Raw genomic sequence first — 25,631 nt, 5'->3', positions numbered from 1 at the left:
CCCTTTTGCGGCAGGGTAACTGTGTAGCACATACGAAAATCCTTTAACAGTAACAAAGTGCTGAGTGCTTGTTCCCAAAGTGCCAGCTGCTTGTTTTATATCGGGTAAATATGTTAATAGTTTTAAAGTGCTGAGTGCTAATTCCTAAAGTGCTGACCACTTGGGAAATTTATTAGCATAATCATTACATGCTGCGGCCTGCAGCGGAGGCTCAGTTATTTGAGAGCTACCATCTAAAGTATTAAATTCTAAATTCAGTTAGGGGCTTTTTATGTTAATTCATTTGGACAATTCATCACTCTCCCCCTGGTGAAGGATTTATTTGTTTGGGGTAAGGGTTAGTGCGTGTGCATTGATTTTGAGGCTTATTAATTTCAACTCTGATTGATTTAAGTGTGGTTTATTGCCAAGTTAACGCTGCTGTAGATTTTCAGGGCATCATTACTTCTGCCTAGTCAGCAGGGACATTTCCTCCACAGGGTTGCTGGTTATTCACTCCCTAATTAACATTAAGTAAGGTGCTTAGGTCGCCTAGTGCTATATTTGAGTCTTAGTGTTTCCAAGAGCATTTTTGTCTGGGCTTCGTGCCAATTAATAGCTGCTTTGATATGGCTAACAGGGGTAATGCTAACACATCCGCTAACAATGGAAGTGGGCTCAGCGCACAGGGTGGCCCCCAGACCCCAGCCATGCCTTGCAACCCTCAGGCTTTCGCTCAATTTTTCTCAGCTTTTGAAACCTTCGATTTGCAATGTAGGCCAAGGGTTGCTGGGTCGGCTTTGCCAATTTTAAGTTATCAGGACTGTATTCCAGACACTCCACCTAGCATGCTGGAGCAGCCAGGTACTTCAGCCTCCGCCCCTAGCCTGAGTAGCGCACAGCATGGCAGCAGTACAAGTAAGCGACCCAACACGCGCTCTCAGTCAGCGCGCAACAAAAAGTCTACACCCAGTGCCGCTGAGGGTAGGTCCTCTTCCACTAGGCCTAAACGCTCTGCTCCACAGTGGGTAGAGATAGATGTTCCTAGTGTATTTCAGGATCCCTCCTCTCAAATTGCGCCCTCTGAAGGCGGTTCAGCTTCATCCTTGGAGGAGGAGGAGGCCCAGCCGCAGTCTGAAGCTTCCGTAAACACAGGACAGGCCCCAGATGCCACCGAACAACAGGGAGGAAAAAGGAAGGCGAAGAAAAAACACACATCAAAGAAGACCAAGAAGACCAAGCGTTCCGACACCGAGGAGGAATCAGGTACTTCCTCTTTGGATTCTGATAGCGATGCCCCCCTGGAGGCTTAATGGAGTCTTGGGGAAGATATTTCTGGGGTCCCCTTGTGGGTTCATGAGAGGAGGGCTAATTCCCACCGTAAAACATTCAATGGGTCCCTGGAATGGAAGGGAGGTGCGCTGGTGGAGGATGTAAAAACATCCACTAACCTTTCCACCGATTTTATTTTGGGTAACCACTTGTCCAAAAGGAAAAGGGCAAGGATCCTTAATGGGGACTACATAGACATATTCACCCTACTACCACCAGCTAAGGTGTCGAGAAAGGGGGAAAAGAAGCGGGCTTACGGTAGGCATAAGTATAGGATGCCACGGGCTGAACGCAACTTTGAGAACTGGCTGGATAGGTTTCAGGTTTACATGGCGGTAGTTTGTGCGTGTTATCCCAAATGCAGTATGCATCTCGTGGCCTACATGGCTCACGTTAGGAGGGCCTTTGCCCTGGAGGGGGAGGAGGCGGCCTTAACGTATGATGAAGATTTTCACAGAAATGCTTCTTTACTGCCCACTACCCGATGGGATCTGCGGGATCAGAACTATTGGATGGAGCACGTGGGCCCTTACATGGAAAAGAAGCCACAGGACCCTCAAAAATCTGGGAAGGTCAAGCCAAAAAGGTGTTGGCAATGCTGGGAATATAAAAGAGGCACATGCTTACGGCCAACTTGTAAGTACTTGCACGAGTGCGAGAAATGTCTGAGTAACCACCCGGCCTCAGCATGCTTCAAAGGTAAGCAGCCCTTTCGGGGTGGAAGGGGGCACTTCCACCAAGGTAACCATGGTGCCCCAGTCCCTCCCAGGGCGCAGCCAGAAACCGTTATTAATACTAATCTCAGTCTGGCCTTCTCTCCAATTAAACATCATCCATTAAAAGCCCTCCTTGACTTATACCCAAATAGGCAAGCTGCTAGGTACCTTTGGGAGGGGTTTTCCCTAGGCTTCAGAATCCCTGTCTCAGTCACACCCAACTCCGGAAACCCACCTAATCAGAAATCAGTAAAAGACACGCCAGAAGTTGCTAGAAAGAAAATACACAAGGAAATTGCTGCTGGTAGAGTAGCTGGCCCCTTCATGGAGCCTTTTGAGGGTTTACATATTTCACCTTTACGTATCATTCCCAAGAAGGCCCCGGTGAATACTGTATGATACACAACCTTTCCTATCCTAAGGGGAGTTCAGTTAATGATTCAATTCCGCAAGAGCTATGCTCTGTTAAGTATGCCTCCTTTGACCAAGCGGTAAAGCTTATTCGCAAATACGGGAGGGGAGCTATGCTAGCAAAGTGCGACATCGAGTCGGCCTTCCGCCTCCTTCCAGTTCATCCGGAAGACTTCTGTTGGCTGGGTTTTAAGTTTGAGGGGGCTTATTTCAGTGATAAGGCCATGTCCATGGGTTGTTCTGTGGTTTGTGCAGCCTTCGAGACCTTTAGCACCTTCCTGGACTGGGCCCTCCGCTTTAAGACAGGTTCCGAAGGGGTGGGGCATTATTTGGATGACTTTATTCTGGTGGCCAGTAATGCGCCCGACTGTGCAGCCTTGCTTCAAGCATTTACATCACTGGCAGAGGAGCTGGGCATTCCTTTAGCGAACGACAAAACAGAGGGCCCAGTCACAACCATGACATACTTAGGCATTGAACTTGATACTATCACCCAAACATCTCGCTTACCCAGGGAGAAGCTGGCTGCACTTCAGGAGTTCATCTTACAGCAGCTGCCCCTTAGGAAGGTTACCCTCAGACAAATCAAGTCGCTCCTAGGTCACATTAACTTCGCTTGCCGGGTTGTAGCCCCGGGCCTCCCCTTTTGTGGGCGTTTGGCAAGATTGTCAGCAGGTTTACGCTCTCCCCATCACAGGGTCCTCCTATCGAAAGCAGTTAAGTCTGATCTGGTGGTATGGCTGGAGTTTCTGGACACATACAACAGCATTTCATTATGGCAGGACAACCTGTCACTCCAGGCCGACTTTCAAGTTCAATCGGACGCAACAGGTTCTCTTGGCTTCGGGGTTTATTTCAGGGGACAGTGGTGCGCGCAACTGTGGCCTTCTTCCTGGCAGGCAAACCTATTACACGTGACCTTACCTTTCTGGAGTTTTTCCCAATAGCGGTGGCGGTGCATTTGTGGGCAGAGGAGTTCAAGGACCACCGGGTGTGCTTCTGGACAGACAACCATGTCACGGCTAAAATGGCCGCTGTTTCTTTAATGCGAATAAAGCTGGGTCAGCATGACTCAGCGGTCTGCACCAAGTTGTATATATAGAGTGAGAAATGTTAGTTTGGCTGAGGCTGGTGTTTGGGTTGGTTGGTGCTGGTGTGTATAGTTATTCAGTCGTGTTTTGTACAAAGACTTTTAAGAATAAAACTCTGCAAGGATATTCTCGTGGACTCTTTTGTGCCGACAAGGGTCCGAGGACCAGGCTGAGGAGACAAAGGGAGGTCAGAACCCTTTCCTTCTTTTTTTTTGCTTTTTACAAACACTGACAGGTTATGGGCCCAGTGTTTCTGAGCATGTGCAGAGTGCAAAATGACTAACAGCATTTCAGCAAGGAGCTGGTGAGTCCTGGTGGTGTATGGAGCCAGAGGCTGTGCGTTGGAGCAGTTGGTGGCAAGCTGTAACTGTCTGCAGCGACGCTGGAGCGGCTTGGATCTGAGGATCAAGAAAGCACTCAGCGTTGGCTACTGGAACAGTTTGAACTGCTAGAGGACCACAGCAGGCGACTCACAGAGCGGCTACACCAGTTGCAGAGCCAGGCAGGACCTGAGGGTCAACAGAGGCAGCAGCTAGAAGCCAGTGAGTGCCAGCCAGGACCATCCAGTTGGACTCTAAAGAGAGAGTCAGGAGAGATTGCTGGAGGCCCCACAGAAGGGGCTCAGCAAGCACCAGCAGAGATGGCAGATTTCCAGTCTTCCCAAGTTGTAAATATTGGGGGAGGCATCCCTTTTGAACTTCTCTCAGAAAACAACTGGCTGAGTTGGTCAATTAAAATGCAGCAGTTGTTAAGGAGAGATGGACTATGGGACTGTGTTGAAACTGAGGTTTTGAGAACTGACTCTGCTGAGAAAAAAACGGCTAGATGAAAGGGCTCGTGCCCAAATTATGCTGTGTTTGAGCAACTCTCAGTTATTGCATGTAGCAAATGCCAGCACAGCGTTTGAGTGCTGGAATTTATTAAGGGCAATGCATGTCAGAGAAACTGCTGGAACAGTAATTTCTCTGACCAGAAGGCTGTTCAGGACTGTTATGAAAGAAGGTGAGAGTTTGGCAACCCATCTTCAAACGCTGAAATCTCTGTTTCTTCAACTACAGCAGAGAGGTAAGTGTTATGATGAGACTGACCAAACATACATTATCCTTTCAAGTTTGCCTGAAAGCTGGTTGCCCGTAATTAACAGCATGGAGAGTATGCGTCCCCGAGATCTGACCCTTGAGTATGTGGTTGGAAGATTGACCGAAGAAGCAGAAAGAAGGTCAGATAGACAGGCTGAACTCCAAGAGCGGAGGAGTTACAGTCGAGGGGTCCAGCAGCAGAATCTGCCAATGGAGCAACGCCAAGGCTTGGACTTGGCCATGGCGGTGAGGAGATGCTATAGATGCAACCAACCCGGGCATCTCCAACGTCAATGCAGAGCAAGACTTCCAGGAGACGACATGGAGCAGAGACAGCAATTGACGCAGAAACGTAAGCGGAAGGGGTTCTCTTCAGAGAAGAAGAACACGCATTCTGCTCAGTTTGTGTCTGCGTTTTCTCGAGAGGAGAGAAAGATACCTCGAGGAACATGGTTGCTGGACTCTGGCAGCAGCAGGATCATCTGCAATAGTCGGGAGGACTTTAAGACCCTGGGGAAGCCAGCTGATGGAAAAGACTCAATCTATCTTGCTGATGGTCGTAGAAGCAAGATTGATGGCCAGGGAACATGTTTCCTGCAGTGCTTGAACACTACTCTACCAGAGACTCTGTTTGTCAGCAGTTTGGACTATTGTTTACTGTCTGTAAGCTGTTTGATTAATGCAGGGTATAGTGTTAAGTTCACGCAGGATGGTTGTCTGATAAAGAATGGAACTCAGGTATGTGGCCATGCAAAGTTGGAAAATGGGTTATATGTAATGCAGGACAAGCCTGTTAAAGCAGCCCAGGTGGTTCAGGATAATTTGCCAGTTCATAAGGGGTGTGTACATGAACTGCACAGAAAACTGGGTCACGCCAATTTCCATGTGCTTTCAGAGATGCAAAAGGTGTGCAAGAACCTAAAAGTAAATAGCTGTAACTGTTTCCTAGATTGCAATGTATGTAAAATGGCCAAATCTAAGAGGAAGCCTGTGGCTTCTAAAAGTGACAGAGTATCTAAAGAGGTTTTAGAACTTGTCCATTGTGACGTGATAGGCCCTTTTCCACAGAAGACTGAAGGGGGCGCCAGATATGCTTTTCTGGTAATAGATGACAAATCACGTTTTAGTTGGTTGTTTTTGTTAAAGCAGAAATCTGAGTGTTTCCCCACATTCAGAGAATGGGTTGCCCAAGCTGAAAAGCTCTTCGCTCAGCCTGTTGTGCAGTTGCAAACAGATAGGGGCAGAGAATTTCTGAACAAACAATTTGGGGCATGGTTGCGACGTAAGGGGATCACTCATTGCTTGACTAACCCTTATAGCCCTGCTGAAAATGGTCTGTGTGAAAGACGTGGGGCTGTGATACAGTCAGTAAAGGACTGCCTGCTAGTGGATGCAGGATTGGGCCACAACCATAGGCTGTGGGGCGAGGCTTTTCTGACAGCGAACTTTTTGATTAATAGAACCTGGTCTAGCTCTATAAAAGATATTCCCTATCGTGTGTTGTTTGGGAAAGAACCAGAGTGGACAATGCTCCATAACTGGGGTTCTTGGGCACATGTAAATATCCCCAAAGCTCAGCGCCAGAAAGGGGGTGCTAGAGCGCAGAAACTGCGGTTTGTGGGATATCAGTCCTATGGCAAAGGGTGGCGTTTCAATTTACGCCCAGGACGTGTGGTTCGGTCACGAAGTGCAGACTTCGCTGACCAGGACAGATGGACTGCGATCCATGCCAACCCAGATTGCCTACTGCCCCTGCAAGTAAGAGAAGAGGCTTCTTCTCAGCCATTGGCAACACAGGAGCAGGATGAGGAGGAGGCACAGATTTCCCCAAAAGATGTGGCAATAGATAATACTTCTTCTCTAGAGGAAGGGGAAGAAGAGCCAGAGATAAGGGGGGAAGAAGAAGTAGTTGTGCCTAGGCGCTCCCAACGTTCAAACAAGGGTGTACCTCCTCAGTGTTTGACCCTAGGCGGAGTGAGAGTATGCAATGTGAGTTGTGTGGAACCACAAAGTTATAATGAAGTCTTAGACTTACCCCCTGGAGAACGTGCTTTGTGGGAACTGTCAGAATCAAGCCTTTATCAGGAGAAACTGGCAACTCTCCCAGGCACCCGGCTTGATCTCCTGTTGACCTCCCTGTCTGCATTCCCCAGCAAAATCCAGGCAGAGGTCGCGATAGGCGTGAGAAGAACACACCCCTCTTTCCTGCCCCCCCCCCCGGGCAGGGGAAAGAGATAGACAGAAAACGTATTTACATGCCTTTATTTCTGTCTTTGCAGTGTTACAAAAAACATGACTGCTCTCTTCAAATTCCAGCAGTCGAGAGAGAAACACTTCCTGCACTTCCTGTACAGGAACAAAAGGAAGAGCTCATATTACACTCTGAGCTAATTCCGGTGCTTCGCACTGTGAATAGACTGTACCTTTGTTTCCCACGGACAGTCCCAACATTCCCATTATGTTTTGCTTTCAAGCTACCAGCAGCTCGCGGGTGCATTGCTTCTATATTGTAACATACTCCCCCATATGAATCAATGTGCGCTGTGAGCAAAGCGTGATCCAGAGAAGAAAACAAACAGTTGTTATACATATAACACTCCCCTGTTGTTTCAGTTCCACCCTTGGAACTACCCGCCACTGGTTTCCCCAGTGTACCTCTCTGGTTGTCTGACTTCCAAGGAATGAGTGCATCTGCATTACCTTGGCTAGGGAATGTAGTGTTACGCTTAGCAACTCCCTGTTGTGTCTTTGTCTCTGACTTAGACACAGCTTCAACCTGTCTTGAGTTGTCAATAATAGTAACACATGCTACAGCTGAGTTAGCAAACTCTTTCGAATACCTCTTGGGTGGTACACCCTTTGTAACTCTCTCAGACCTACGTATGAGGTGCTGGTCCTCTCTGCTCACTGGTTCAGTTTCAGGACTCTTTGGAGAACCAGTTCCAATAGTAAACAGTGGTTTTTCCTTCACCTGTGAAGGTCTAGCCATTGTGTGAGATTTCCTCTCAATGACTGTGTCAACTGAGCTCTCCGAGCTATCACTGTTACTCTCAGTACCACTGTAATCAGTAAAATCATCATCATCATCTGAGTTGTCCTCTGTGGGAAATGTGTGAACAATTACTCTCTCCTGTTCAGGAGCACTCTCTAGAAACTTCATGAGAATCACCTGACCAGATTCAGACAAAATTACTCTGTAGAGACCCTTTTCATAACCTAGCATTCTTTACTCCACCTGGAGCATCAGATTTCACATGAGACCCAAATACCTTAAAATGGGCAACAGAAGGTTTTCTATGGAACAGCTTCTCAAAAGGAGAACTTCCCAAATCTTTTGAAACCTTTCTCATCCAACTGTAACAATAACACATTAACGACTCCGCCCAAAACTCATGTGGCAAATGTGAACTCAGCAATTGCGCCTTCATCCCATTTTGCAATTCTCTGTTCACTTTTACACAAATCCTTTTCTTCCATGCACCTGCTGAAACAGCAACCTTGTGTCTTATCCCTTTCTTATCCAGGAAATCCTGAAAATCCTGTAAAAGAAAAACTGGCTTTTCATCTGTGAAAAGACAATCAATGTTAGCATCATGAACATTTTTAACCTTGTCACAAAACTCTTTAAACCTTTTTAAGGCTTCTTGTGGTTTGTGCAATATATATATCCAGACATAATGAGAGAAATAATCCACACACACAAGATAATATTTTGCATTGCCTCTAGATGGTGCTAGAGGACCAATCACATCAGCATACAGTCGCTGAAAAGCTTTGGTTACTTTCGTCGTCTTCTGGACGTTATTCTTCACACCTGCGAGAGAAATCATGTTAGACTCAGATGCATTACAATTTATGCAATCACTTTGATCAAAAGTCAACAAATACAGTCCATCTTTCTCCCTGGCAGAAAGATACAGCTCTCCATCTTTGAAGATTTTGCAGCTTTCTCTATTATAGGACAAAGTCAGTCCTTTCTTTGCGATCTGCCAAACACTCAGCAGATTGAACTTTAAATCAGGAACCAAATACACATTGTTAATAGTCAAGTTCAGACTTTCAAGATACACAGTTCCAAACCCGGTCGCTTCCAGCTCCTGGCCTTTGGCCTGTTTCACAGTGAAGCTTTGCTTCTTAAACGTTAAAAACAGATCTCTGCGCGACGTCATGTGTTGTGTGCATCCCGTGTCGAGAACAAAAGCGTTCTCCGTTGAAAATTCGGCTTTTGTTGACAGCAATGCTTTTGCAGGTTTCACCTGGGACTTGGTACGACTTTTGCCTGACGCCTCAGGCTTTGTAGAGCTTCCCCTAGCTCCTTTCTGCTGACGTGGCCTCTTACAATTCCTCTGTAGATGCCCAGGCTGGCCACAATTGTAACAACAAACAACGTTCAGAGCTTCAGCTTGCTCTTTCCTTGCAATGGCAGTGGGGGCGCTACCACTCCGAGCCTCACTCCCCCTGTTAGCAACATCCGTTGCAGCAAGAACAGGAACATCAACAGCAACAGTTCCTTCACTCCCCCTTTTGGGGGCAAAGCTCTCCTCAGCTTTCGATGAGCTTTTAGGAATTTGGCCAGCGCCATCTTGGCTCTCCCCTTCTGGGGTAGTCAACTTTCGGCTCTTGCTTCTCACTCCACCTTCACAAGCCTTTCGGAGCTTCTGAGAGAACAAAGCCATCTCAATCTCAAGCCTCTGCTCTCACTCTCGAGCCTGTAAACTCCAAGAGTCTATTGGCTGTTCACTGTGTTGTATTTGGCAGCTAAATGCAGGCTGTTTTGAAAGTCGCTCCAAGAGCAGTGAGATAGCAGACAAAACAAACACTGTTTTCTCAGTGTTTTTCCAGCTCTCACAGTCCCAGCCTCTCTACCGTGTTGGCTACTAACTTTCCACTTTACTGATGTTTCGTTGCTTAGCAACTGGACATTCCAGGCTTGAGCAGCAAACCTTATCAGGCCTAGGAATGTGAAGTATGCAGGCTGTTTCTCCGTGCTGTTTTCATCCAAAAGCAGCTTTTGTGAACTAGAGAAGAATCAATCTGCGTTCACACTTTAAGCCCATAATTCAGCATACATTAGGGGTTCCGTTGCTCCTGGCTTATCAGCAAAAACATCTGCTTCGGTAGCTTCCATCCGCACGCTACCATATCTTCCTTTATCTCCTTGCAGAGGATAAAGTACGATCCATCAACCTCCTCTGCTGCTTTCATGGATCGAAACCATCCTCTGCTACCAGATGTCGGAATCAAGCCTTTATCAGGAGAAACTGGCAACTCTCCCAGGCACCCGGCTTGATCTCCTGTTGACCTCCCTGTCTGCATTCCCCAGCAAGATCCAGGCAGAGGTCGCGATAGGCAATCCTTCTCAGCGTGAGAAGAACACACCCCTCTTTCCTGCCCCCCCCCCGGGCAGGGGAAAGAGATAGACAGAAAACGTATTTACATGCCTTTATTTCTGTCTTTGCAGCGTTACAAAAAACATGACTGCTCTCTTCAAATTCCAGCAGTCGAGAGAGAAACACTTCCTGCACTTCCTGTACAGGAACAAAAGGAAGAGCTCATATTACACTCTGAGCTAATTCCGGTGCTTCGCACTGTGAATAGACTGTACCTTTGTTTCCCACGGACAGTCCCAACATTCCCATTATGTTTTGCTTTCAAGCTACCAGCAGCTCGCGGGTGCATTGCTTCTATATCGTAACAGGAACAAGCTATGAAAGAAGAAATGGACTCTTTTAAACGTAACAAAGTGTTTGAGGTCATAATGCCGCCACCTGGTGGCAGAGTGGTGTCATGCAAGTGGGTTTACAAAAGGAAAACCCTTGCATCTGGGGAACCACGTTTTCGAGCCAGATTAGTTGCCAGAGGGTTCACTCAGATTAAAGGGGAGAGTTATGATGAAGTGTTTTCTCCCACTGTAAAGAGTGAAACTTTTCGTTTAATGCTTTCCATTGCTGCTGTAAGACAACTAGCAGTGCACCATTTTGATGCTGATGCTGCATATCTGCATGCAAATTTAGACCATGAAGTGTTAATGAGACAACCCCCTGGGTTTGAAGGGGAGAATGGTGCAGTCTGGTGTTTGAAAAAAGCTGTTTACGGTCTCAAACAAAGTGGAAGGTGTTGGAACCAGTGTTTAAATGAAGCCCTTGTAAAACTTGGTTTTAAAAGGTGTGTGGCTGATCCATGCCTGTACACCAAGGGGACAGGCAACAAATATCTAATGCTCTTAGTCTTTGTTGATGATTTGCTTGTAGCAGGGAGTTCCACAGATGAGATCCAGAAGCTCACAAGTCAGGACTTCCGGTCAGCGCCAGCGCTTAATGGCGGATTTCTCCCGGAGCTCCGGGAGAGATCTGCTTCGTGGGTTCGGGTCCAGCAGCCACGGCGGAGCGGGGACCCTCAAAAATCACAGGCGCGTAGCCTGTGAACTGGAGACTCGGCGGGCACCTTTGCGCCCCCCCGACGTTGTGAAATAGCCTTTTTAAAGGCTACGGAACAGCGGAGGGTGTGTGGAGCGGTGCTGAGAGTCGCTTTCACCCAGCCTGCGAAGTGAAGCCGCGTCGCCATTAGCGGAGAGCGCTGATTTCTTCCGGTGAATTTGGACTAAAAAGAGCAACTTTCCGTGAGTAGGATTGAACTTTAAAATATAATTGGACGTTAAATTTAAGGAAATTGGGCACCGAGACGGACAAGCACTAAAAAGGAAGTCTGCTTTCCGTTCTGTAGCAAGATCAAAGCGAAAGGCATTCAAGCTGTAACTTTTTGAAAGGAGAGTTGTGGGAACTAAGAAATCCACCACCAAGCAAAGAACTCCCTCCCCGAAGGCAGGGGGGGGGAGAAGATTTTAGAGTGTTTTCCTGCCTGTTTAAAAGAAATTGAACTGTTTACCGCTGCTCTTAAACCTGGGGATCGGACTGCCGGAGAAAAGGAACCGGCTAAGAACTGTCGCTACAAGAAGGTAAAAAAGTAACTATAATATTGACTTTGGCTACTCTCAACTTGAAATACTTTACTTTGTTGCACAGTAAAGTTATATGCAGGACACTATTGATCTGGATCTTTTAAAAAGAAAAAAGAACAATTGAAAGGGACTAGGAGGGCTTTTGTTTGTTTTTTGGAAAGTGTGGGACCAACTTGAAGGCAAAGAATTGGGTTTACGCCCTCTAGAGGACTTGCGAATAGTTTCAGCAACAAGTGGAGCTTAAAACTTGAGAACTTTTGTCTGACAGCTTAAGAGTGTGGGAATGACCTTGAGTGAAAGATTTTGTTATGGCAGATGGTAAAGAGAAAGAGGACTCACAAGAAACAACTTTGAGATCTGGCAGACAATACAAAGTCGATCTTTCTATGCAAAGAAGGGCTTCTGTATCAGGAGCCTCTGGAACTGCAGCTGTCTCAAAGGCAAAAGTGAAAATAATGTCTTCAGAAGAAGCATTTGCTAAGGTATTGGGGAAAATAAATGACTCTTTGGAGGAACTAAAAAAGCAAGGCGCAGAAACTAGAGTACAAGTTGCTGAAACAAATAAGAAAATTGAAGAAATCTCTGGGAAAATTGATTTAAATACAAAAAGTATAACTGACCTTGGGAACAAAGTGAACTCTAATGCAGAAGCAATTGGGAAATTACTGGAGGATTCATCTACAACACGAAAGATAGCTGAGGAAGCTAAAGAAATTGCAACTGCTGCCGAGGAAAAGTTCCCACCGGTGTACAGGAAACTAGATGAGTATGAGCTGGCACTCTCTATGCAAGATATGCAACGCAAGGAGAGGAACTTAAGGATCAGACTTGTGCCGGAAAAGGAAGGAGACAACTTGGTGGATTACTTGACAAAAGAATTCTCTGACTTTTGGAAGCAGGAGCTGGATAAGGAAGAATTTAAGATAGAGAGTGCATTTAGACTGGGAACAAGGCAGAGGAAGAACAGACCCAGAGATTGCTTAATAACTTTAAGATCAAAGGAGGAGAGAGACAAAATACTGAACCTGCATTACCAAACAACCCTTCAAATTGAAGATTTTCATATTGAGATTTTTAAAGATATTCCCAAAAGTATTTTGGATGCAAGAGGATTTTACAAGGACTTGGTGACGCTGCTGAAAAGAAACTACATACCATTCAGGTGGGAGTTTCCTCAAGGCTTGTCTTTTAAATACAAGGGGAAGAAAAGAAGAATAAAGACAGTGAGTGATAAAGACAAGTTTTTAGGAGAACACGAAGAAGACCTACAGAAAGAGACGTTTCCAGGACAAGGGCATCCTTCAAGCAAGGGATTACTAGACACGGATACGGAATCACCGACAAAAGAGGAACAACAACTGGGAGCTGTAGGAGGAAAGAGTAAATAGCCCCATCATGGCTCTGCAACTTTTAACCTGGAATTGTAATGGTTTAAATATTCCCAGAAAAAGGAAAAATATATTTCATGCTTTAAAGAAAGACCAATTGGACTTGATTTGTTTACAAGAGACCCATGTGACAAGAGCACATAGAAAACTATTAATAAATAAAAGATTGGGACAAGAATTTATATCTTCAGACAGAGTAAAAAAGAGAGGAGTGGTGATCTACGCAAAGGAAAATTTGCAACCGAAACAAATTTTTAAAGATGACCAAGGAAGATATTTGGCAATTGAAATTCAATCTCAAGGAGAAAAGTTTTTGATAGTGGGAATCTATGCACCAAATGAAGGGAAAGCTGAATTCTTTAAGAAGTTGCATGAGACTTTGATGGACTACATGGATTACAATTTAATTATGATGGGAGACATGAATGGAGTAGTTTCAACAAATATGGACAAAGCACAAAGACAGGCAGTTACAAAAGACGGAAGACTACCAAAAACTTTCTTTGAAATGACTGACAATATGGACTTGATTGACATTTGGAGAACAAAACACCCATTAGAAAGAGAGGGAACCTTCTTTTCTGAAGCCAAAATGACATGGACACGGATTGACCAAATTTGGGTGACTAGCAGTATGGCGCCGAACATAAAGAAAGTGGAAATCTGCCCAAAAACCTTCTCCGACCATAACGCAGTAAAGATGGTGATGAAGCAAACAACAACTGGCTCCTTCAGATGGAGAATGAATGACACCTTACTTGGAGACGAGGAGATTTGTAAGAAGGCCCAAAAAACTTTGAAAGATTATTTTGAAATTAACTTAAGGACTAAAGTAGAAAAAAGAATAGTATGGGACGCAAGTAAAGCCGTGATGAGAGGGTTTTTGATACAACAAAATACACTAAAGAAAAGAAAGCAAAATGAGAGGAAAGAGAAAATCTTGGAAAAGATAAAAGAAGGGGAAAGGAAACTAAGATTGAAGCCAAAATCGCAAGAGATTTTAAGAGAAATTAAATTATATCAAACACAATATATGGAACTGATGAATCAAGAAATAGAATGGAAAATTAAACAAATGAGACAAAAGACTTTTGAATCTGCAGATAAATGTGGCAAGTTATTGGCTTGGCAAATAAAGAAGAGACAAAAACTCAACACGGTAACAAACATAGAAGTGGAAGGAAAGAACATATGTAACCCAGCGGAAATTAGGAACTGTTTTCAGAGCTACTTTAGACAACTGTACACACAAGGGCCGCAGAAAGAAATGGATATACAACAATTCCTCGAGAAAAATGGGCTGAAAAAGATTTCGCAGGAAAGTAAGACAATTTTGAACCAGGAGATATCAGCACAAGAAATAGAAGATGCCATTCAAAGCATGACGTTGGGCAAATCTCCTGGACCGGATGGACTGACTTCCAAATATTACAAAGTTTTGAAGGAAGGGTTGATACAACCTTTGAAGGAAGTCTGCAACGAGATCATGGAGGGGAGAAGGGCACCCGACACGTGGAGGGAGGCCTACATCACACTTATACCAAAGACAGAGACTGAAAAGACCCAACTTAAGAACTACCGACCCATCTCGTTACTAAATGTGGATTACAAAATCTTTGCTGATATTTTAGCAAAGAGATTGAAAAGAGTTTTGATGGAGGAGATTCATGGGGACCAAGCGGGCTTTCTCCCGAAAAGGCATTTGTCGGATAACGTAAGGAATATAATTGACATTTTGGAGAAGTTGGAAGTGAATATAAACACTAAGGCTGTTTTGATATTTGTGGACGCCGAGAAAGCCTTTGACAATATATCTTGGAGTTTTATGTTGAAGAACCTCCGGGGGATGGGGGTAGGCCAAGGGTTTGAAAATGGTATAGGTGCAATATACTCTGAACAGAAAGCAAAATTAATTGTAAATAATGTGGTTACAGAAGAGTTCAAGATTGAAAAAGGGACACGTCAGGGGTGCCCTATCTCCCCACTACTTTTTATATCGGTCCTGGAGGTTTTGCTTAATATGATTAGGAGGGACCAGTTGGTTAAAGGGATTCAGGTCGGAGCTAAACAATATAAACTGAGAGCATTTGCAGATGACCTAGTACTTACATTACAAGAGCCAGAAGCTAGCACGAAAAGAGTTTTGGAAATAATTCAAGAGTTTGGTCAAATGGCAGGATTTAAATTGAATAAGTTAAAGACTAAGGTATTGGAGAAAAATTTAACACAGGTTGAAAAAGAAAGGTTTCAGAATGAGACAGGGTTGACTGTGGTTAAAAAAGTGAAATATTTGGGTATAAATATGACAGCTAAGAATGTGAATCTATTTAAAGATAATTATGAAAAAACTTGGACAGAAGTGAAAAAAGATTTGGAGATTTGGTCAAACTTGAAGCTTTCCTTGTTAGGTCGAATTGCAGTTATAAAAATGAATGTATTGCCAAGAATGTTGTTTTTGTTCCAAGCATTACAAATAATGGATAAAATGGACTGTTTCAAGAAGTGGCAAAAAGATATATCTAAATTTGTCTGGCAGGGCAAGAAGCCCAGAATTAAATTTAAGATATTAACGGATTCAAAGGAAAGAGGGGGGTTTGCCCTGCCAGACTTTAAACTGTACTATGAAGCGGCAGCTTTCTGCTGGCTAAAAGATTGGCTGCTTCTTGAAAATACAGACATTTTGGATTTGGAAGGTTTTAACAATATTTTTGGGTGGCATGCATACTTGTGGTATGACAAGGTTAAAGCACATAAAAGTTTTAAAAACCATATTGTCAGAAAAGCACTATTAAATGTCTGGATCAGATATAAAGATTTGCTGGAAAACAAAACTCCAAGGTGGCTGTCGCCAATGGAAGCTAAGGCAGTTAAAAAGTTAAATATGGAGTCGAAGTGGCCAAAATATTGGGAAATTCTGGAAAAGGAAGGGGACAAACTGAGATTGCAGAGTTTTGAGAAATTAAAAGGGAAGGTGAGAGATTGGTTGCACTATCACCAAATAAATGAAGTGTTTAAATTGGACAGTAAAATTGGCTTCCAGGTGGAAAAATCAAAATTGGAGACTGAATTGTTAGAATCCAGTACTAAGAATTTGTCAAAAATGTACAATTTGCTGCTGAAATGGAATACACAAGATGAAACGGTTAAATCAACTATGATTAAATGGGCTCAGGACATTGGTCATAATATTTTGTTTGCTGATTGGGAAAAGTTGTGGACCACCGGGATGAAATTTACGGCATGTAATGCCTTAAGAGAAAATATTATGAAAATGATCTATAGGTGGTACATAACCCCAGTCAAGCTTGCAAAGATTTACCATTTGCCTGATAATAAATGTTGGAAATGTAAAGAAAAGGAAGGTACATTTTTTCACCTTTGGTGGACGTGCCCGAAGATTAAGGCGTTCTGGGAAATGATCTATAATGAACTTAAAAAGGTATTTAAATATACCTTCCCTAAGAAACCAGAGGCCTTTCTCTTGGGTATTGTCGGCCAAGGGGTGTTAAAGACGGATATAACTTTCTTTATGTATGCTACAACAGCAGCTAGAATACTCATTGCAAAGTACTGGAAGACACAAGATCTACCCACACTGGAAGAATGGCAGATGAAGGTGATTGACTACATGGGCTTGGCAGAAATGACGAGCAGAATCCGAAACCAGGGAAGAGAAGCAGCGGAAGAAGAATGGAAAAAGTTCAAGGACTATCTAAAGAAATATTACAAAATTAATGAAAGTTAGAATGATGTTGGACTGGAAAGTAAATGGTTACTATTAGCAATGGTTAAGACAAGGAGAATAAGGAAGATTAGCTTAAATTTAAATTAAAATAAGGGAAGATTTGCTGAGTAATTGATTAGAATCTGGAATACAGAAAAGGGAGGCATGAGGAAGTCGGGGAAGAAAGGTATAAGAAATTAAGATATGAAATGGTACTTGTTTCTTGTTTTGTTTTTGTTTTTGTTTGTTTATGTATTTGTTGTATTTATGTTATGTTTGTGTGGTTATAAAAACTGCTTAATAAAAAATATTTAAAAAAAAACAAACCAGAAGCTCACAAGTCAACTGGAAAAGAGGTTTAAGCTTAAAGCCTTAGGGCCTGTAAGCAATTACTTGGGAGTAGAAGTAAGGCAGGAAGCAGATGGAAGCTTCCTATTGAGCCAGAAAGAGAAAATTCTTCATTTGATAGAGCAGTTTGGCATGAAAAACTGCAAGCCAGTTCAGACTCCCATGACACCAGATTTCCCAAAGACAGTGTGTGATGATGAATTTGATCAGCCTGAGTTGTATCACTCAAAAATAGAATCACTGTTGTATTTAAGCCAGTGGTCAAGGCCAGACATTGCATGTGCTACAAATATTCTGAGTCAACGTGTATCTAAACCCAGTACTGCCGATTAGTGTGCTTTGAAAAGGCTTATCAGATATATAAAGGGGACATTAAATGTATGTTTGAAGATATCTAGTACACAAGATGAAAAATTAGAAGTATTTGTTGATGCGGACTGGGGAAGCTGTGTAGCTACCAGAAAATCTACAAGTGGAATGGTTATGATGTTTGCCAATTCCATAATTGGATGGAGGTCAAAGAAACAAGGATTTGTTGTGACCTCATCCTGTGAGGCAGAATATGGGAGCCTGTCACTAGCATGCAATAAAATCATGTGGTTTATACAGATACTAAAAGATCTAGATTGTAAAGTTGATTTGCCTATCCAAGTGTATGAAAATAGCCAATCGTGCATTGCATTAGCTGGCTCAGAAATAATGAAATCTGCATCAAAACATATTGCTATCCGTCATGCGAATGTGAGAGATTGTGTACAGAATGGGGTGATCAAACTGGAGTATTGTCAGTCACAAGATAATATTGCTGATTTGTTTACCAAGCCTTTGCCAGCAACATGCCATAATGAATTGATGACAAAACTGGGTTTATGTATATAATGTATGTATGTATTGTTTCTGTTGGGGTTTTTCGCATTTAAGAAACAGAAGGAGTGTCACGGCTAAAATGGCCGCTGTTTCTTTAATGCGAATAAAGCTGGGTCAGCATGACTCAGCGGTCTGCACCAAGTTGTATATATAGAGTGAGAAATGTTAGTTTGGCTGAGGCTGGTGTTTGGGTTGGTTGGTGCTGGTGTGTATAGTTATTCAGTCGTGTTGAGGCATCTGATCATAGCCTGCATTTTAATCAAGGCTTATATTTTGATCAGATTCCTGTATTCTAAAAATGAGCTTAAATTCACAAATGTTTCTTTTCGAGACAGGAAACCAGCAGGCAAGGTCTTTGTCGCAGGCAAGGTCTTTGTCAGAGGCCCCTTTGGTTTATTGCGGTCATAAAACAGGCTGGGAGCAAAAGGTCACACTGACCATACAAATTATAGAATACAATCAAGGTTGCAAAAACACAATTAAATAGTAAATAATTATTGTGCCTCCCATTAAACTTGAGCCACATCTTCCTAAGGTTAAAAGGGCAAGAGCTAATACAAACAGCAGCTGGCTAGGGAAGAGGCCTCTCTCTCTGAAGCTGCTTTGAAGCTTCAGAGAATTTAGAGAACTTATAGAACTTAGCTTTTACTAAGTTCCTTTTTTACTTAGACAAGATCTTTGCTTCTAAAAATCTATATATGTTATGTATGAAATATATTGGCTTAAATGTAATTATGCAAAGGATTTAGAAAGTAAGAAATTATAGAATCATAGAAGAGTTGGAATAGACCACGAGGGCCATTGGGTCCGGACCCCTGCCAGACAGAGAGACGCCATCGGAGCACTCCTGACATATGGTTGTCGAGCCTTTGCTTAATGACCTCCAAAGAAGGAGATCTTTCATTGATAATGTGTGGGAAGATGAACAAAAGATCTGTTCAGATAAAATTAGCCACCATCTGTTTTGGAGTGAATAGGGCAATAGGGCAAAAGATGAAATGTTAGTTAAGGCGCCTAGTCTAGGGCAAAAGGTTATCTGGTAATTAAGGTGCCTGGTCGAGGTAAATGTAAGATATATGACTACTTATTTGCCAATTATAAATAGAAGGAAATATAGCTCTTTGTCTCCCATAAAAGGTAACAGGAAATGGGTGTATCTTTTATGATTGGTTCTAGCAAACAGCCAATAGGAATTTTAACCAGGCTGATTGGACAGAGGCAGCCAAAGGAGGAGCAAGGGGGCTGAGCTGAGGGAATATAAGTGCTGGCCATAATGGCAGGAGGGCAGGCCAGAGCTTGGTAACCATATACCACTGTGCCTCACATTTATTTGTCTGACAAATAAATTATTATTTTAATTTCTCTATTGCTGCGTTGAATATTTCATTCCAGCTAAGCGTTAACCACAAGCAGGGTGCTACAGTGTTTTGTACAAAGACTTTTAAGAATAAAACTTTGCAAGGATATTCTCGTGGACTCTTTTGTGCCGACAAGGGTCCGAGGACCAGGCTGAGGAGACAAAGGGAGGTCAGAACCCTTTCCTTCTTTTTTTTGCTTTTTACAAACACTGACAAACCAGGCCGTGGTTTCCATACTTGCTAGGCAATCCTCGCGTTCACCAAGGGTGGCAGCTCTACTGAGATCATTTGTCCTTTTGTGCCTAAAATTAAATATTTATTTCTCGGCCAAGTTTGTACCAGGAATTAATAACGATATCGCAGATGCTCTATCTTGCTTCCAGATGGATCGCTTCCCCTCGTTGGTGCCGGATGCACAGCAATTGCTTCAACCGTTTCCGGAACACCTTTGGAGCCTTGGGAGCGAGAAGTCCTAAAGGGAGTATTAGCATCAGTTGCCCCGTCAACGCTTCAATCCTATAAGAAAGCTTGGGCTGATTTCTTGGCATTCCGTATTAAATTAGGCATTGTTACTCAGGACACTCCCCCCCCCCCAAAGCAGAAGTGCTGAAATATTTAGTGCATTTGCGTGGAATGGGCCGTGCACCTAAGGCCCTTAACATTCAGTCTTCAGCGATTTCTTTCTTCTGTAAGGCCCCGGTAGATCTTTGCCCCGACTTTATAGTCCGGAAAGTGCTGGAGGGCTGGTGCAGGCTCCAGCCTCCCAGCGCAGATGGTAGGAGACCCATAACATTCGACATCCTGGGCCAAATTCATAAAAAACTAAGGTCTGTTTGTTGGTCTAAGTACGAAGCACGCCTATTTTCTGCAGCGTACTCTGTCGCCTTTTTCGCCGCCTTACTGAAGGATGTGACATTATCGCCTTCAGACCTACTTCTCCATATATTTCGCTCAGACTTAGTTCTCCATATCAGTAGCTCCAAAACTGATCAACTAGGTAAAGGGGCCCTAATTCGTCTTATAGCAACTCAAAAGAAGGGGCCATGCCCAGTAAAGGACACAAGGCAATTCTTATATTTGAGACCAAATGCCCCTGGCCCCTTCTTCATACATGAGGACGGCTCCCGCCTTACAAGGCATCAGTTTACGCGCGTCATGCGCAAGGCAATTGCTGCATGCGGCTTTCCCCATGCGGAATTTGTGGCTCATTCATTTCGGATTGGGGCAGCCACTACAGCGGTACACTTAGGCCTCCCGGCCGAAAGGATAAAAAATATAGGGTGGTGGAAATCAGACGCCTTTAAAGGGTATGTTCGGTGATCCTTTAGGATGATATTCAACCCCCTCCTGATTCCTCCTTGTTATGCTCTTTTCCTTTTAGGTGGTGGGGCTGTGCGTGTCTGGATCATTGGCCATAGTATTGTGCACTGGGCCAGAATTCAAGCTGTTAACCAGGGGCAAGGAGGAGTGCTAGAATTGCCAAAGAATGTAGAACTTTCCTGGATTTCTCACCGTGGAATGCGTTGGGCAGAATTTCTGCCAGCAGTGAAGGCTAGAGTCGCCAAAGATGGTCCACCGGATGCCCTTATCATCCAGTTGGGGGAAAACAATTTGGCTTACAGGAAGGGCGTGGACTTAATGTGGAATATTTACAATGATTTTGATGAATTGAAAAATTCTTACCCAAAGCTAGTCATAATTTGGTCTTCCCTGTTAGAAAGGCGCAAATGGAGAGATTGCAAATGTCCTATTGCTATTAACAAGTCCAGAATAATACTGGAATGCTCGGGGGCTCGTAGAGTGGTGTCACTGGGGGGACGGGTCATTGACCACCCCAACATTCAATTCAGCAAGGCAACCCTCTACCGTGGGGATGGCGTACATCTTTCCAACGAGGGGAACAATGTTTGGCTGGCTGACATTTCTGCGGGGATTAGGGATTGGTTGCAGGTTTGAGGGTATTGGCGGTGACCTTTTGCTCGTGTGGCGGTGAGGCATTGGTCGGGGTATTATGTAGATGAATGGGGGGAGGAGCGCCATAACCTCCCCCGGTTGCGAAGGGTAGTCCGGTAAAGGACTCCGGGGGCGTGGCCCCGTCCGAAGCCTAGGGAGGCCAGGGCCCAAGGCACGCCCCTGAGCGGTGGCCCCGGGGGAGTGCCTAGTTGATGTGCATCAGCAGGGCTCCCCCTGCTGGTGTTAACCCTTCCCAGCCTCTCAGACAGACAGCCTGAAGCCGGATAGTTGATTAGGACCAATGCCTAGGCCAATACCGCTCATCACCTGTAACCAATAAAGTTGTGGCCAATTTTTGCCCATTAACCTTAATTTATGGTGTCTTGTGTCTTTATTTCTTCTGGTGGGAGGTGGGAACTCACCACGCAAATGATCCACAGTCTGGCACCATCTACATTGGCATGTCCGTTGGGGTGAGCTCACTGCGGACGTGTTGGTACGCTTGGAGGATTATGGCTGCCCTATGTCAAGGCCCCCTTTGATAGTCCTTCTTCCAAGGTGCAAAACAAAAGTGAAACAGTACAGATCCGATGTACAGCTGAATTTCTATGAATTAATAACAGAAACACTACAGAGGTAGAGACACTTTCACTCAACAAGGAAACATTCTGATACATTATGACAAGATTAGTCACAGTCAATTAAACCTGGATACATTGTATTAGTGGCTGTCAAAGTCATTGAGAGGGGTAGACATCGGCCCTGCAGTACCTGTTTGGCTGCCATAAGGGGCGCTGTTCGGTTACGTTCATTGGCTGGAGCGCAGTGGTTCATTTGAATAGGGAACCGGTCCACCAAGTTTGAGAATAGGGAACGGGTTCCGTGGGGGGTAGACTTATGTTTAGGTGCTTCCTTATTTACAGAAGCCCTTTCAAATAAAAGTTTACCAATGGGAGTTGTGCGTGTGGGTCATGCTTGTATAACTAGATGGTTGGGGGAGGGGAAATTCCTGCAACACTAGCAACACCGTGGGACAAAAACATGGTTCCAAACCATGGATCTTCAGGGATTTTGCATTGGACCACCCCATAAAAGCTAAAGGTAAAGGGAACCCTGACCCGCAATATTGGCTGAGGGAGCTGGTGTACAGTTTCCGGGTCATGTGGCCAGCATGACTAAGCCGCTTCTGGCAAACTAGAGCAGCGCACGGAAACGTCGTTTACCTTCCTGCCGGAGCAGTACCTATTGATCTACTTGCACTTTTGATGTGCTTTCGAACTCCTAGGTTGGCAGGAGCAGGGACCGAGCAACGGGAGCTCACCCCGTCGCGGGGATTCGAACCGCCAACCTTCTGGTCGGCAAGTCCTAGGCTCTGTGCTTTAACCCACAGCGCCACCCTTTTTGGACCACCCCATACTCACCGTCAAATCACATGTCATGTCCATGGGCACAACGTGCACACTAAAAAAGCAGTATCCACGGCTTCCTGGCAACACCGTGGGCCAAAAACGTGGTCTCGAACCATGAATCCTTATGGATCCTCAGGGATTTTGCATTGGACTACCCCTAACTCACCGTCAAATCACACATCATGGCCATGGGCACAGCCTGCACCAAAAAAACCATGTTCCACAGCTTCCTGGCAACACCGTGGGCAAAAAACGTGGTTTCGAAGCACGGATCTTCATGGATCCTCAAGGTTTTCGCTTTGGTCCAGCCCAAACACACCGTGAAATCACAAGTCATGTCCATGGGCACAGCCTGCACACACACAAAAATGGGTCCATGGCATCCTGGCAACACTGTGGGCCAAAAACATGGTTTCAAAGCACGGATCATCATGGATCCTCAGGGTTTTCGCATTGGCGAACCCCAAACTCAACATCAAATCACACATCATGTCCATGGGCACAGCCAGCACTACAAATGGGTGTGGGAGGATTACAGGCATATTTTGGTCCAGTGGGTACCAGTGGCTAACCCCTTTCTTATACAAATGTCCCAGCTTGTGTAACTGAGGTGCCACAACAGGGCAGGGAATGTGGAACCTCAGGTCCAGGGGCCAAATACTGTCCTCTAGGTGTCTGTATGGCCCTCTGCACTCATCCCAGGCACATACCCCTTAAACCAGGCCTCTCTGCACCACCCCCACCCCCTGGCCAATTTTATGTCATGGAGGTTCGCAAGTGGTAACTGTTTGGCTACACCCCACCACTGCAGCCCCTGGAAGGTTCCTCACAAGGGAATGTAGCCCTTGAGCCAAAAAAAGGCTTCTCCACCCCTGAATTACAGAAGGGTTATGAAAAAGAAAATTCATAAATGTGTTTTGATTTATTCTCTCCCACCTGCCTCCAACTTCTCCAGAGGGCGGTAGTTGGAGCATTCTTTGGCACTGCCCTTCTTTGGCATTGGGATGTAGACTGATCTTCTCCAATCCTCTGGCCACTGCTGAGTTTTCCAAATTTGCTGGCATATTGGGTGTAACACCTTAACAGCATCATCTTTTAAAATTTTAAATAGTTCAGCTGGAATATCATCACTTCCACCGGCCTTGTTATTAGCAGTGCTTTCTAAGGCCCATTTGACTTCACTTTCCAGGATGTCTGGCTCAAGGTCAGCAACCACACTACCTGGGGTGTACGAGACATCCATATCTTTCTGGCATAGTTCCTCTGTGTATTCTTGCCACCTCTTCTTGATGTCTTCTGCTTCTGTTAGGTCCTTACCACTTTTGTCCTTTATTATGGTAAACTTTGTACGAAATGTTCCTTTCACATCTCCAATTTTCTTGAACAGATCTCTGGTTCTTCCCATTCTGTTGTTTTCCTCTATTTCTTTGCATTGCTCGTTTAAGAAGGCCTTCTTGTCTCTCCTTGCTATTTTTTGAAAATATGCATTCAGTTTCCTGTATCTTTCACTATCTCCCTCGCATTTTGCTTGCCTTCTCTCCCCCACTATTTGTAAGGCCTCGTTGGACAGCCACTTTGCTTTCTTGCATTTCCTTTTCATTCGGATGGTTTTCATTGCTGCCTCCTGTATAATGTTGTGAGCCTCCATCCATAGTTCTTCAGGCACTCTGTCCACCAAATCTAAATCCTTAAACTTGTTCCTCACTTCCACTGTATATTCATAAGGGATTTGCTTTAGATTGTATCTTACTGGCCCAGTGGTTTTCCTACTTTCTTCAGTTTAAGCTTGAATTTTGCTATAAGAAGCTGATGATCTGAACCACAGTCAGCTCCAGGTCTTGTTTTTGCCGACTGTATAGAGCTTCTCCATCTTTGGCTGCAGAGAATATAATCAATCTGATTTTGATGCTGCCCATCTGGTGATGTCTATGTGTAGAGTCGTCTCTTGTGTTGTTGGAAAAGAGTGTTTGTGATGACCAGCTTGTTCTCTTGGCAGAACTCTATTAGCCTTTGCCCTGCTTTGTTTTGAATTCCAAACTTGCCAGTTGTTCCTTTTATCTCTTGATTCCCTACTTTAGCATTCCAATCCCCTATAATGAGAAGAACATCCTTCTTTGGTGTCATTTCTAGAAGGTGTTGTAAGTCTTCATAGAATTGGTCAATTTCCGTTTCTTCAGCACCAGTGGTTGGTGCATAAACTTGGATTACTGTGATGTTAAAAGGTCTGCCTTGGATACGTATCAAGATCATTCTATCATTTTTGAGATTGCATCCCAGTACAACTTTCGCCACACTTTGGTTGTATTTTATGTTTTATCCTTGGCCTTTTGCCCCCCCCCCCCCCAAATAAATAAATAAATAAATTTTGAAATATCTTTCTGCCATTTTTTAAAACATTCATCTTTCAGGATGACTGGTATTGATTGAAAAAGAAATAGCATTTTTGGCAACACATTCATTTTAATCGCCGATATTTTCCTAACAATGAGAGATTCATTCTACTCTATATCTTGATGTATATATTCATTTAATATTTTTAAAAATCTATTAGCTAGAATATTTGCAAACAATTTGTAATCATTATTTAACAAGGAGATAGGTCTATAGTTTTTAATTTGCAGCAAATCTGTGTCTTGTTTTGGAATTACTGTTATATAGGCCTGTTTCCATGTTTCTGGGATTTCACCTGTGTTCAATATTTCATTCATAACATCTTTCAATGGGTTCACTAATTGTTCATTTAATTTCTTATAATATTTATTAGTTCAGCAGTTTCTTTCCCTCTTTATTTTACCCTGATCTTTAATCTTAAATTATTATTACCTTGAATTTTTACTTATAAAAAAACATTTTTTCATATTCTTTTATACCATTACAGCTAGAAACCACTTAATTTAAATCCAACATCATTCTAACATTCATTAATTTTACAATATCTCTGTAGATAGTCTTTAAATTTCTTCCAGTCTTCTTCCTGTGTTTTTTGTTTTTCAGGCTGTGCCCATGGCCATGATGTGT

Source organism: Podarcis raffonei, chromosome W, assembly GCF_027172205.1.
Source record: "Podarcis raffonei isolate rPodRaf1 chromosome W, rPodRaf1.pri, whole genome shotgun sequence".
NCBI lineage: Eukaryota > Metazoa > Chordata > Lepidosauria > Squamata > Lacertidae > Podarcis > Podarcis raffonei.
Note: the sequence above shows the minus strand (reverse complement) of the source record.